Source organism: Ranitomeya variabilis, chromosome 7, assembly GCF_051348905.1.
Source record: "Ranitomeya variabilis isolate aRanVar5 chromosome 7, aRanVar5.hap1, whole genome shotgun sequence".
NCBI classification, from domain to species: Eukaryota; Metazoa; Chordata; class Amphibia; order Anura; family Dendrobatidae; genus Ranitomeya; species Ranitomeya variabilis.
Genome location: NC_135238.1, coordinates 127900522 through 127913570, shown reverse-complemented (window position 1 = coordinate 127913570; position 13049 = coordinate 127900522).

Here is a 13049-nt window from a genome sequence, read left to right as displayed (position 1 = left end):
CAGTGGGCCTGATTTTTCTGCATTCTCCCACACATAAAAAAGGGAGATTTCAATTGCCACTGAGTGCGTCTGCGTCAGTCCTGTTTGTGGCATATCTGCCAGCCACTTTCTGCCACTCAAACTGTGTAGTGTAATACAGTGGGCCTGATTTTTTTCCTGCATTCTCCCACAAATGAAAAGGGAGATTTATATTGCAACTGAGTGCATCTGCGTCTGTCCTGTTTGTGGCATATCTGTCAGCCACTTTCTGACACTGAAACTGTAGTGTAATACAGTGGGCCTGATTTTTCTGTTGTCTCCCACACATAAAAAGGGAAATTTCTATTGCCACTCAGTGCACCTGCGTCAGTCCTGTTTGTGGCATGTCTGTCAGCCACTTTCTGACACTGAAACTGTGTAGTGTAATACAGTGGGCCTGATTTTCCCAGCAGTCTCCCACACCTATAAAGGGAAATTTCTATTGCCACTGAGTGCACATGCATCAGTCCTGTTTGTGGTATATCTGTCAGCCACTTTCTGACACTCAAACTGTGTAGTGTAATACAGTGGGCCTGATTTTTTCTGCATTCTCCCACACATATAAAAGGGAGATTTATATTGCTACTGAGTGCATCTGCGTCAGTCCTGTTTGTGCCATATCTGCCAGCCACTTTCTGCCACTCAAACTGTGTAGTGTAATACAGTGGGCCTGATTTTTTCCTGCATTCTCCCACACATAAAAAGGGAGATTTATATTGCCACTGAGTGCACCTGCGTCAATCCTGTTTGTGGTATATCTGTCAGCCACTTTCTGACACTGAAACTGTGTAGTGTAGTACAGTGGGCCTAATTTTCCCAGTAGTCTCCCACACCTATAAAGGGAAATTTCTATTGCCACTGAGTACACCTGCGTCAGTCCTGTTTGTGGCATATCTGTCAGCCACTTTCTGACACTAAAACTGTGTAGTGTAATACAGTGGGCCTAATTTTCCCAGTAGTCTCCCACACCTATAAAGGGAAATTTCTATTGCCACTGAGTACACCTGCGTCAGTCCTGTTTGTGGCATATCTGTCAGCCACTTTCTGACACTAAAACTGTGTAGTGTAATACAGTGGGTCTGATTTTCCCAGCAGTCTCCCACACCTATAAAGGGAAATTTCTATTGCCACTGAGTGCACCTGCGTCAGTCCTGTTTGTGGCATATCTGTCAGCCACTTTCTGACACTCAAACTGTGTAGTGTAATACAGTGGGCCTGATTTTTCTGCTGTCTCCCACACATAAAAAGGGAGATTTCTATTGCCACTGAGTGCATCTGCGTCAGTCCTGTTTGTGGCATATATGCCAGCCACTTTCTGCCAATCAAACTGTGTAGTGTAATACAGTGGGCCTGATTTTTCTGCTGTCTCCCACACATAAAAAGGGAGATTTTTATTGCCACTGAGTGCACCTGCGTTAGTCCTGTTTGTGGCATATCTGTCAGCCACTTTCTGACAATGAAACTGTGTAGTGTAATACAGTGGGCCTGATTTTCCCAGCAGTCTCCCACACCTATAAAGGGAAATTTCTATTGCCACTGAGTGCACCTGCGTCAGTCCTGTTTGTGGCATATCTGTCAGCCACTTTCTGACACTCAAACTGTGTAGTGTAACACAGTGGGCCTGATTTTCCCAGCAGTCTCCCACACCTATAAAGGGAAATTTCTATTGCCACTGAGTGCACCTGTGTCAGTCCTGTTTGTGGCATATCTGCCAGCCACTTTCTGCCAAACAAACTGTGTAGTGTAATACAGTGGGCCTGATTTTTTCTGCATTCTCCCACACATAAAAAAGGGAGATTTCTATTGCCACTGAGTGCGCCTGCGTCAGTCCTGTTTGTGGCATATCTGCCAGCCATTTTCTGCCAATCAAACTGTGTAGTGTAATACAGTGGGCCTGATTTTTCTGCTGTCTCCCACACATAAAAAGGGAGATTTCTATTGCCACTGACTGTATCTGCGTCAGTCCTGTTTGTGGCATATCTGCCAGCCACTTTCTGACACTGAAACTGTGCAGTGAAATACAGTGGGCCTGATTTTCCCAGCAGTCTCCCGCACCTATAAAGGGAAATTTCTATTGCCACTGAGTGCATCTGCGTCAGTCCTGTTTGTGGCATATCTGTCAGCCACTTTCTGACACTGACACTGTGTAGTGTAATACAGTGGGCATGATTTTCCCAGCAGTCTCCCACACCTATAAAGGGAAATTTCTATTGCCACTGAGTGCATCTGCATCAGTCCTGTCTGTGGGATATCTGCCAGCCACTTTCTGACACTCAAACTGTGTAGTGTAATACAGTGGGCCTGACTTTCCCAGCAGTCTCCCACACCTATAAAGGGAGATTTTAATTCACAACAAGTTTACGTACACCTTCTACCTGGTTTTACAGTACCATATAACGGTTGTTAGTTTGGTTACAGTTTTCCAAGAATGAGGAAGTCTGGTGGAAGAGGTCGTGGCCTTGGGCGGTCATTGCCAGCTGGTAATGATGGTAGTGGTGGTGGTCGTGGAACATCAGGTGGTCGTGGGAAAAGCAATATAGCACCTAAGTCTCCAGTTTTTAAGCCAGCGTCATCGTCTGGCTACACAAGGCCTCGAACGCTCCCTTTTCTGGGAGTAGGAAAACCGCTTTTAAAGCCGGAGCAGCAGGAAAAAGTTTTGGCTTTCCTTGCTGACTCTGCCTCTAGCTCTTTCGCCTCCTCTTCGGAAAGTGCAAAATTTAAAAGCAGCGCGTCGTCAGTGGATGCTCCCGGTCAGGAACAAGTCGCTTCCTTGTGTCCTTCACCCAGAACAACAGTGAAGGATGTGTCAGGCAACACAACAGGTTACTCCATGGAGCTCTTTACACATACCGTGCCTGGGTTAGAAAGGGAAATTGTTAACAGGCCATGCCCATTACAAGATGAATCGGACATGGAGTGCACAGATGCACAGCCACAGCTAGATCGTTATGCTGTTCCATTGACTCAGATCACAACATTGCCCTTGAAGTGTTCTGAGCCAGAATCTGACCCTGATGAGACTATGGTGCCCCATCCCAAATGCTATAGCACTGGCTTACACGATGACACAGAGTAAGGTGCACAGGACATAGAAGAGGAGGTGATAGATGACCCAGTTGTTGACCCTGATTGGCAGCCATTGGGGGAAGAGAGTGCCGCTGCCTGTAGCTCAGAAGCGGAGGAGGATGATCTGCTGCATCCATCTACATCGCAAAAGCTGTCATCTGGCAGGCTTGCATCATGCCCAAAACGTGTGTCAAAAACCACAACAGGTGTAGGACAGCTTTGCAATCTGGTGATAGTAGCACGGTGTGCAAAGCCTGAAAAGGTATTCCATAGTAGGACGAGTGCAGTGTGGCAATTTTTTAACCAAGATCCAAATGATCAGTCCAACGTAATATGTAAGAAATGCTCCAAGACCTTCAGCAGAGGGAAGATTCTACAAAGTTTAAGTACAATGTGCATGCACAGACATCTAACCAGCAGGCACTTGGAAGCATGGACTAACTACCAAACTTCCCGTACCGTTAATGCACCTCCTCATACTGAAGTTAGTCAGCAACGCAACTTTGCTTCCCTCACTGGAAGCCCACCGGTTATGGCACCACCAGTAACAAATGTGGAGGTATTGTCGCAAGGCCAAAGCAGTCAGGGTCCAGGAATTACAAGGTTCTTGGTTGGAAACACTGTAGGTAGGCCCACATCAAGAATACCATCACCAAGCCTCTCTCAATCTGCCATGTCCACCACCCCCCCAGTAGTTCCACCATATGCAGCTCTCCAGTCCAGCTCAGCCAACAAGAGACTCTAGATAGGAAAAGAAAGTACTCTTCCTCTCATCCACGTACACAGGGTTTGAATGGCTACATTGCTCGACTAATCTCGTTAGAGATGATGCCTTACCGGTTGGTTGAAAGCGAAGCTTTCAAAGCCCTGATGGCCTACGCAGTACCATGCTATGACCTACCCAGTCGACACTTCTTTGCGAGAAAAGCCATCCCAGCACTCCACCAACATGTCAAAGAACGCATTGTCCATGCACTGAGGCAATCGGTCAGTAGAAAGGCGCACCTAACAACTGATGCATGGACCAGTAGGCATGGCCAGGGACGTTAAATGTCCATCACGGCACACTGGGTTAATGTGGTGGATGCAGGGTCCACAGGGGACAGCCATAGTGGCACAGTTCTGCCTAGCCCACAGTCTAGGAAACAGTTGGCTGTAGGCGTTTGCACCTCCTCCTCCTCCTCCAGAAGCGAAAGCTCATCCACAGAGCTCAGTCGCACGAACACTCCATCCGCAGCTGCCAGTGTTGCACCCGTGGTGTCCCATTATGGAACAGCTTGTGGTAAGCTTCAGCAGGCTGTGCTGCAAATGAAGTGTTTGGGCGACAACAGACACACCACGGAATTACTGGCCGAGTACTTGCAGCAAGAAACTCAGTCATGGCTGGGCAGTGTACATCTTGAGGCAGGCAAGGTAGTCAGTGATGACAGAAGGAATTTTATGGCTGCCATAGCCCTTTCCGAAATGAAACACATACCTTGCCTGGCTCACACCTTGAACCTTGTGGTGCAGTGTTTCCTCAAGAATTACCCTGATTTACCAGCCCTGCTCCTGAAGGTGCGCAGACTTTGCTCGCACATCCACCGGTCGTCCGTACACTCCAGCCGTATGCTTAACCATCAGCGATCGCTGAATCTTCCCCAGCACCGCCTAATAATAGACATTGCAACAAGGTGGAACTCTACACTGCACATGCTTCAGAGGCTGTACGAGCAGAGGCGTGCTGTCATGTATTTGTGGGAGGATACACATACATGGGCAGGCAGTTGGATGGCAGACATGGAGTTGTCTGGTGTGCAGTGGTCGAAGCTCCAATACCTCTGTCAAGTCCTTCAGTGTTTTGAGGAATGCACACGGCTGGTCAGTGCGGACGACGCCATCATAAGCATGAGCATCCCACTAATGCGTCTGCTGATGCAAAGTTTGATGCACATCAAGGAGCAGGCGTCTGCGGCCGAGGAGGAGGGAAGCCTTGATGACAGTAAGCCATTGTCTGGTCAGGGAAGTCTCCGGGACTAGGTGGCGGATGAAGAGGAGGAGGAGGAGGAGGAGGATGATGGAGCTGAATATTTATGGGAGGAGGATGCTTCTCAGGGGGCAATAAAAACTGGTGGCATTGCAAGGTCAGGTACAGGGTTTTTGTGGGCCACAAGTGAGGTAGATTTTCAAGAAAGTGCTCCTCAACCCAGCACAAGCAGTGAATTGACACCTGGAACTTTGTCCCACATGGCAGAGTATGCCTTGCGTATCCTAAAACGGGACCCCCGCATTATCAAAATGATGACCGATGACGATTACTGGTTGGCCTGCCTCCTGGATTCACGATACAAAGGCAAATTACAAAATATCATGCCACATGAGAACCTTGAGCAAATATTGGCTACCAAACAAGCAACTCTTGTAGACCGTTTGATTCAGGCATTCCAAGCACACAGCGGCGCTGATGGTTCTCACAGGAGCTGTAGGGGGCAACATGTCAGAGGTGCTAGAGGTGCACAAAGCCGAAGTGGCATTGGACAGAGGGGATTTCTTACCAGGTTGTGGAGTGATTTCGCAATGACCGCAGACACGGCAGGTACTTCTGCATCGATTCAAAGTGACAGGAGACAGCATTTGTCCAGTATGGTTACCAACTATTTTTCCGCCATTATCGATAATCTCACTCACAGGTCATTCCCCTTTGATTACTGGGCATCTAATCTAGACACCTGGCCCGAATTGGCAGAATATGCATTACAGGAGCTCGCTTGCCCAGCTGCTAGTGTGCTCTCAGAAAGAGTCTTCAGTGCTGCTGGTTCAATACTGACCGAAAAAAAGACACGTCTGGCTCCCCGAAATGTTGATGATCTAACCTTCATTAAAATGAACCAATCATGGATTTCAAATTATTTTGCCCCACCTTCCCCTGCTGATACGTAGCTTGCCAGAAAATTTTTTCTTGTTTTTGTCCTCCTCTTACTGACTGCTCCAATTCCATCCGCCATTTGCAGGTGCCGAATGTCCACCATAGGCCATTTGTATACCTCCCTAAATGGGCTGACTCCCCCCACAGGGCCGTGGTCACAACGTGGCGCAAGCACCCGTGCGAGTGCCGTTTGCCTTGACAGGTGGGTGTGCCCACTCTTGGGCCACGGCACTGGCACAGGGTCCCTCATAGTACAATGAAGTGTCCCTGACGGTGGTGGTGCACAACCAACGTCAGACACACCGCCGTAATATGAGGGGCCCTGGGCCAGTACCGCTGCCCACGAGAAAGTGTTCCCCCCAGCTCAAACTGTGCTCTACCACTTGCAAAACTTTCCTCTCCCTGCCCCACCACTGTGTAGTCAGTGCTGTTAAATCCTTAAATGGCACTGCCATAACAAATTTGCTGCAATGATAGATGATAGTAAAAATATACAGGGGCCCTGGCCTCCATTTAGACCCCTTAATACTTTGCGCCAACTACCCCTGTCTGCAACTCTGCAGAGGAGCCCACCCCTGTGCCTCGCTATGCTACCAGTTTATTTATGACCAATTCCTTGGCTGACATTTAGGCCACTTTAGTATTTTGGCCTACTAACTGTGTCAGCCACTTCTAATAGTTGACCTCTGCTGAACAAAGCTATGCCACCTCTGTACTCCTCTTACCAATTGTGAACTGCATGTAGCCAACTTACTTATTTGTGCCTAGTAACTGTGTCAGCCTCTCATAACAGTTGTCCTCCCATGCTGAAACAAGCTAGGCCGCCAGGTTAGTCCTGCTAGCAGTTTAGAACTGCATGAAGCCACCGTTTTTTAGTTTAGGCCTCTGTCTGTCTGTCTGTCTGTCGGCGCCACACATTACAACAGTCCCCCCCTGAAACAAGCTAGGCCGCCAGGTTAGTCCTGCTAGCAGTTTTTTGAACTGCATTTAGACACCTTTCTTTAGGTTAGGGCTCTGTCTCTGTCTATCTGTCTGTCTGTCTGTCGGCGCCACACATTACAACAGTCCCCCCCTGAAACAAGCTAGGCCGCCAGGTTAGTCCTGCTAGCAGTTTTTGGACTGCATTTAGACACCTTTTTTTGTAGGTTAGGGCTCTGTCTGTCTGTCTGTCTGTCGGCGCCACACATTACAACTGTCCCCCCCCCCTTAAACAAGCTAGGCCGCCAGGTTAGTCCTGCTAGCAGTTTTTGAACTGCATTTAGACACCTTTTTTTAGGTTAGGCCTCTGTCTGTCTGTCTGTCTTCACCACACATTACAACTGTCCCCCCCTGAAACAAGGTAGGCTGCCTGTGTACTCCTCTTACCAATCTAGAACAACATTTAGCCTACTTATTTATTTTGTCCTAGTAAATGTGTCAGACTCTCACAACAGTTGTCCTCCACCGCTGAACCCAGCAAGGCCGCCTGTGTACTCCTCTTACCAATTGTGAACTGTATATAGCCTTTTTTTATTTTATGCCTACTAAGTGTGTCAGAGCCACTAATTACACTTGTCCTCCTCTGCTGAACCACGCTATGCCGACAGTGTACTCCTATTCCAAATTTTGAACTGCAATTAGCCACCTTTTTTAATTGTAGGCCTACTCTGTCTGAGCCACTTATTACAGTTGTTCTCCGCTGAACAAAGCTATGTTGCTTGTGTACTCCACTAACCAATTTTGAACTGCATTTTGCCTACTTTCTTATGTGTGCCTACTAACTGTGTCTGCCTCCCATTACAGTTGTCCTCCACTCAACAAAGCTGAGCCTCAGTTTTCATCCGATGTCAGATATTTAACTACATTTGGCCTACTTGTTTTGGTTGGGCCCTAGTAACGGTGTCTGCTGCTCCTTGGTGTTCTCCTCCACTGAACAAAGCTGACCTTCAATCTTCAGGCTTTCGGCCTATAGGAAATTTTAAACTGCATTTGGCCTACTACTTTGGTTGGGCCCTAGTAACGGTGTCTACCGCTCCTTGCTTGTCTCCTCCACTGAACAAAGCTGAGCTTCAATCTTCAGGCTTTCGGTCTATAGGAAATTTCAAAATGCATTTGGGCTACTAGTTTGGTTGAGCCCTACTAACGGTGTCTGCCGCTCCTTGGTGTTCTCCTGTGCTTTTCTCCTGAGCTTAAATCTTCAGTAGTGTTGAGCGATACCTTCCGATACTTGAAAGTATCGGTATCGGATAGTATCGGCCGATACCCGAAAAATATCGGATATCGACGATACCGATACCCGATACCAATACAAGTCAATGGGACTCAAGTATCGGAAGGTATCTTGGATGGTTCCCAGGGTCTGAAGGAGAGGAAACTCTCCTTCAGGCCCTGGGATCCATATTCATGTAAAAAATAAAGAATTAAAATAAAAAATATGGATATACTCACCCGTCTGGGGGCCCCTGGACCTTACCGATTGTAACCGGCAGCCTCCGTTCCTAAGAATGAGGAGTTTAGGACCTGCGATGACGTCGCAGCCTGTGATTGGTCGCGTGAGCGGTCACATGAGCGGCACGCGACCAATCACAAGCAGCGATGTCATCGAAGGCCCTTCACGCGCTCATTCTTAGGAACGGAGGCTGCTGGCTACAGCGGTAAGTGTCATGGTTCTCAATGGCAAGAGACCGTAGTAAAGCATACAAAAGGACTAGCTCTTGGAAGATGGGAACTCGAGCTGACTGTGAGCTAAACCTACCGCACAACTAACAGTGGCCGGGTAGCGTGCCTACGTTTTATCCCTAGACGCCCAGCGCCAGCCGGAGGACTGACTGACCCTAGCAGAGGAAAATACAGACCTGGCTTACCTCTAGAGAAATTTTCCCCAAAAGGCAGACAGTAGCCCCCACATATATTGTCGGTGACTTTAGAGGAAATTGACATACGAAGTATGAAGATAGGTTTAGCAAATTGAGGTCCGCTTACTAGATAGTAGGAAGACAGAAAAGGGAACTTCACAGTCAGCTGAAAACCCTTTCAAAACACCATCCTGAAATTACTTTAAGACTCTAATATCAACTCATGACACCAGAGTGGCAATTTCAGCTCACAAGAGCTTCCAGCCTCAGAAATATTCAAACACAGAGAACTGGAACAAAAATGCAAAAACAATCTTAGGACTACAAGTCCAACTTAGCTGATAGTAGTCTAGGAGCAGGAACATGCAACAGAAAGGCTTCTGGTAACATTGTTGGCAGGCATAGAAATGATTGAGGAGCAAGGCTAAATAGAAACTCCCACATCCTGATGGAAACAGGTGAACAGAGGAGATGAAGCACACAAGTTCAGTACCACCAGTAACCACCGGGGGAGCCCAGAAACCAAATTCACAACAGTACCCCCCCCTCAAGGAGGGGGCACCGAACCCTCACCAGAACCACCAGGGCGATCAGGATGAGCCCTATGAAAGGCACGGACCAAATCGGAGGCATGAACATCAGAGGCTGTCACCCAAGAATTATCCTCCTGACCGTAGCCCTTCCACTTGACCAAATACTGAAGTCTCCGTCTGGAAACACGGGAGTCCAAGATCTTCTCGACAACGTACTCCAACTCACCCTCAACCAACACCGGAGCAGGAGGCTCAACGGAAGGCACGACCGGTACCTCATACCTGCGCAACAATGACCGATGGAAGACATTATGAATAGAAAAAGATGCAGGGAGGTCCAAACGAAAGAACACAGGGTTAAGAATCTCCAATATCTTGTACGGGCCGATGAACCGAGGCTTAAACTTAGGAGAAGAAACCTTCATAGGGACAAAACGAGAAGACAACCACACCAAGTCCCCAACACAAAGACGAGGACCAGCACGACGACGGCGGTTGGCAAACTGCTGAGTCTTCTCCTGGGACAACTTCAAATTGTCCACCACATGCCCCCAAATCTGATGCAACCTCTCCACCACAGCATCCACTCCCGGACAATCCGAAGACTCCACCTGACCGGAAGAGAAACGAGGATGAAACCCCGAATTACAGAAGAAAGGAGAAACCAAGGTGGCAGAACTAGCCCGGTTATTGAGGGCAAACTCCGCCGAGGGCAAAAAGGCAACCCAATCATCCTGATCCGCAGACACAAAACACCTCAAATAAGTCTCCAAGGTCTGATTAGTTCGCTCGGTCTGGCCATTAGTCTGAGGATGGAAAGCAGACGAAAAAGACAAATCAATGCCCATCCTAGCACAGAACGCTCGCCAAAATCTAGACACGAATTGGGTTCCCCTGTCAGAAACGATATTCTCCGGAATACCATGCAAGCGAACCACATTTTGAAAAAACAGAGGAACCAGCTCGGATGAGGAAGGCAATTTAGGCAAGGGGACCAAATGGACCATCTTAGAGAAACGGTCACACACCACCCAGATGACAGACATCTTCTGAGAAACAGGGAGATCAGAAATAAAATCCATGGAGATGTGAGTCCAAGGCCTCTTCGGAATAGGCAAAGATAACAACAATCCACTAGCCCGAGAACAACAAGGCTTGGCCCGAGCACAAACATCACAAGACTGCACAAAACCTCGCACATCTCGCGACAGGGAAGGCCACCAGAAGGACCTAGCCACCAAATCCCTGGTACCAAAGATTCCAGGATGACCAGCTAACGCAGAAGAATGGACCTCCGAGATGACTCTACTGGTCCAATCATCCGGAACAAACAGTCTACCAGGCGGGCAACGATCAGGTCTATCCGCCTGAAACTCCTGCAAGACCCGTCGCAAGTCTGGGGAAACAGCAGATAATATCACTCCATCCTTAAGGATACCTGTAGGTTCAGAATTACCAGGGGAATCAGGCTCAAAACTCCTAGAAAGGGCATCCGCCTTCACATTTTTAGAACCCGGTAGGTAAGAAACCACAAAATTAAACCGAGAGAAAAATAACGACCAGCGCGCCTGTCTAGGATTCAGGCGCCTGGCAGACTCAAGATAAATAAAATTCTTGTGGTCGGTCAATACCACCACCTGATGTCTAGCCCCCTCAAGCCAATGACGCCACTCCTCAAAAGCCCACTTCATAGCCAAGAGCTCCCGATTACCAATATCATAATTTCGCTCAGCGGGCGAAAATTTACGAGAAAAGAACGCACAAGGTCTCATCACGGAGCAGTCGGTACTTTTCTGCGACAAAACCGCCCCAGCTCCGATTTCTGAAGCGTCGACCTCAACCTGAAAAGGAAGAGTAACATCAGGCTGACGCAATACAGGGGCGGAAGAAAAGCGGCGCTTAAGCTCCCGAAAGGCCTCCACAGCAGCAGGGGACCAATCAGCAACATCAGCACCCTTCTTAGTCAAATCAGTCAACGGCTTAGCAACATCAGAAAAACCAGTTATAAATCGACGATAAAAATTAGCAAAGCCCAAAAACTTCTGAAGGCTCTTAAGAGAAGAGGGTTGCGTCCAATCACAAATAGCCTGAACCTTGACAGGGTCCATCTCAATGGAAGAGGGGGAAAAAATGTACCCCAAAAACGAAATCTTTTGAACCCCAAAAACACGCTTAGAACCCTTTACACACAAGGAATTAGAGCGCAAAACCTGAAAAACCCTCCTGACCTGTTGGACATGAGAGTCCCAGTCATCCGAAAAAATCAAAATATCATCCAGATACACAATCATAAATTTATCCAAATATTCACGGAAAATGTCATGCATAAAAGACTGAAAGACTGAAGGGGCATTTGAAAGACCAAAAGGCATTACTAAATACTCAAAATGGCCCTCAGGCGTATTAAATGCGGTTTTCCACTCATCCCCCTGCTTAATTCGCACTAAATTATACGCCCCACGAAGATCAATCTTAGAGAACCACTTGGCCCCCTTTATTCGAGCAAACAAATCAGTAAGCAGTGGCAAAGGATACTGATATTTAACCGTGATTTTATTCAAAAGCCGATAATCAATACACGGCCTCAAAGAGCCATCTTTTTTAGATACAAAGAAAAAACCGGCTCCTAAGGGAGATGACGAAGGACGAATATGTCCCTTTTCCAAGGACTCCTTAATATATTCCCGCATAGCAGCATGTTCAGGCACAGATAGATTAAATAAACGACCCTTTGGAAACTTACTGCCCGGAATCAGATCTATAGTACAATCGCAATCTCTGTGCGGAGGTAGTGAACCAAGTTTAGGCTCCTCAAAAACGTCACGATAATCAGATAAAAATTCCGGAATCTCAGAGGGAATAGATGACGAAATGGAAACCAAAGGTACGTCCCCATGAGTCCCCTGACATCCCCAGCTTAACACAGACATTGCTTTCCAGTCGAGGACTGGGTTATGAGATTGCAGCCATGGCAATCCAAGCACCAACACATCATGTAGATTATACAACACAAGGAAGCGAATAATCTCCTGGTGATCCGGATTAATACGCATAGTTACTTGTGTCCAGTATTGTGGTTTATTACTAGCCAATGGCGTGGAGTCAATACCCTTCAGAGGTATAGGAACTTCCAGAGGCTCTAAATTAAACCCACAGCGTTTGGCAAAGGACCAATCCATAAGACTCAAAGCGGCGCCAGAGTCGACATAGGCGTCCGCGGTAATAGACGATAAAGAGCAAATCAGGGTCACAGATAGAATAAACTTAGACTGTAAAGTGCCAATTGAAACAGACTTATCAACCTTCTTAGTACGTTTAGAGCATGCTGATATAACATGAGTTGAATCACCACAATAGAAGCATAACCCATTTTTTCGCCTAAAATTCTGTCGTTCGCTTCTGGACAGAATTCTATCACATTGCATAATCTCTGGTGCCTTCTCAGTAGACACCGCCAAATGGTGCACAGGTTTGCGCTCCCGCAAACGCCGATCAATCTGAATAGCCATTGTCATGGACTCATTCAGACCTGTAGGCACAGGGAACCCCACCATAACATCTTTAATGGCATCAGAGAGACCCTCTCTGAAATTCGCCGCCAGGGCGCACTCATTCCACTGATTAATCACAGACCACTTACGAAATTTTTGGCAGTATATTTCAGCCTCATCTTGCCCTTGAGACAGGGCCATC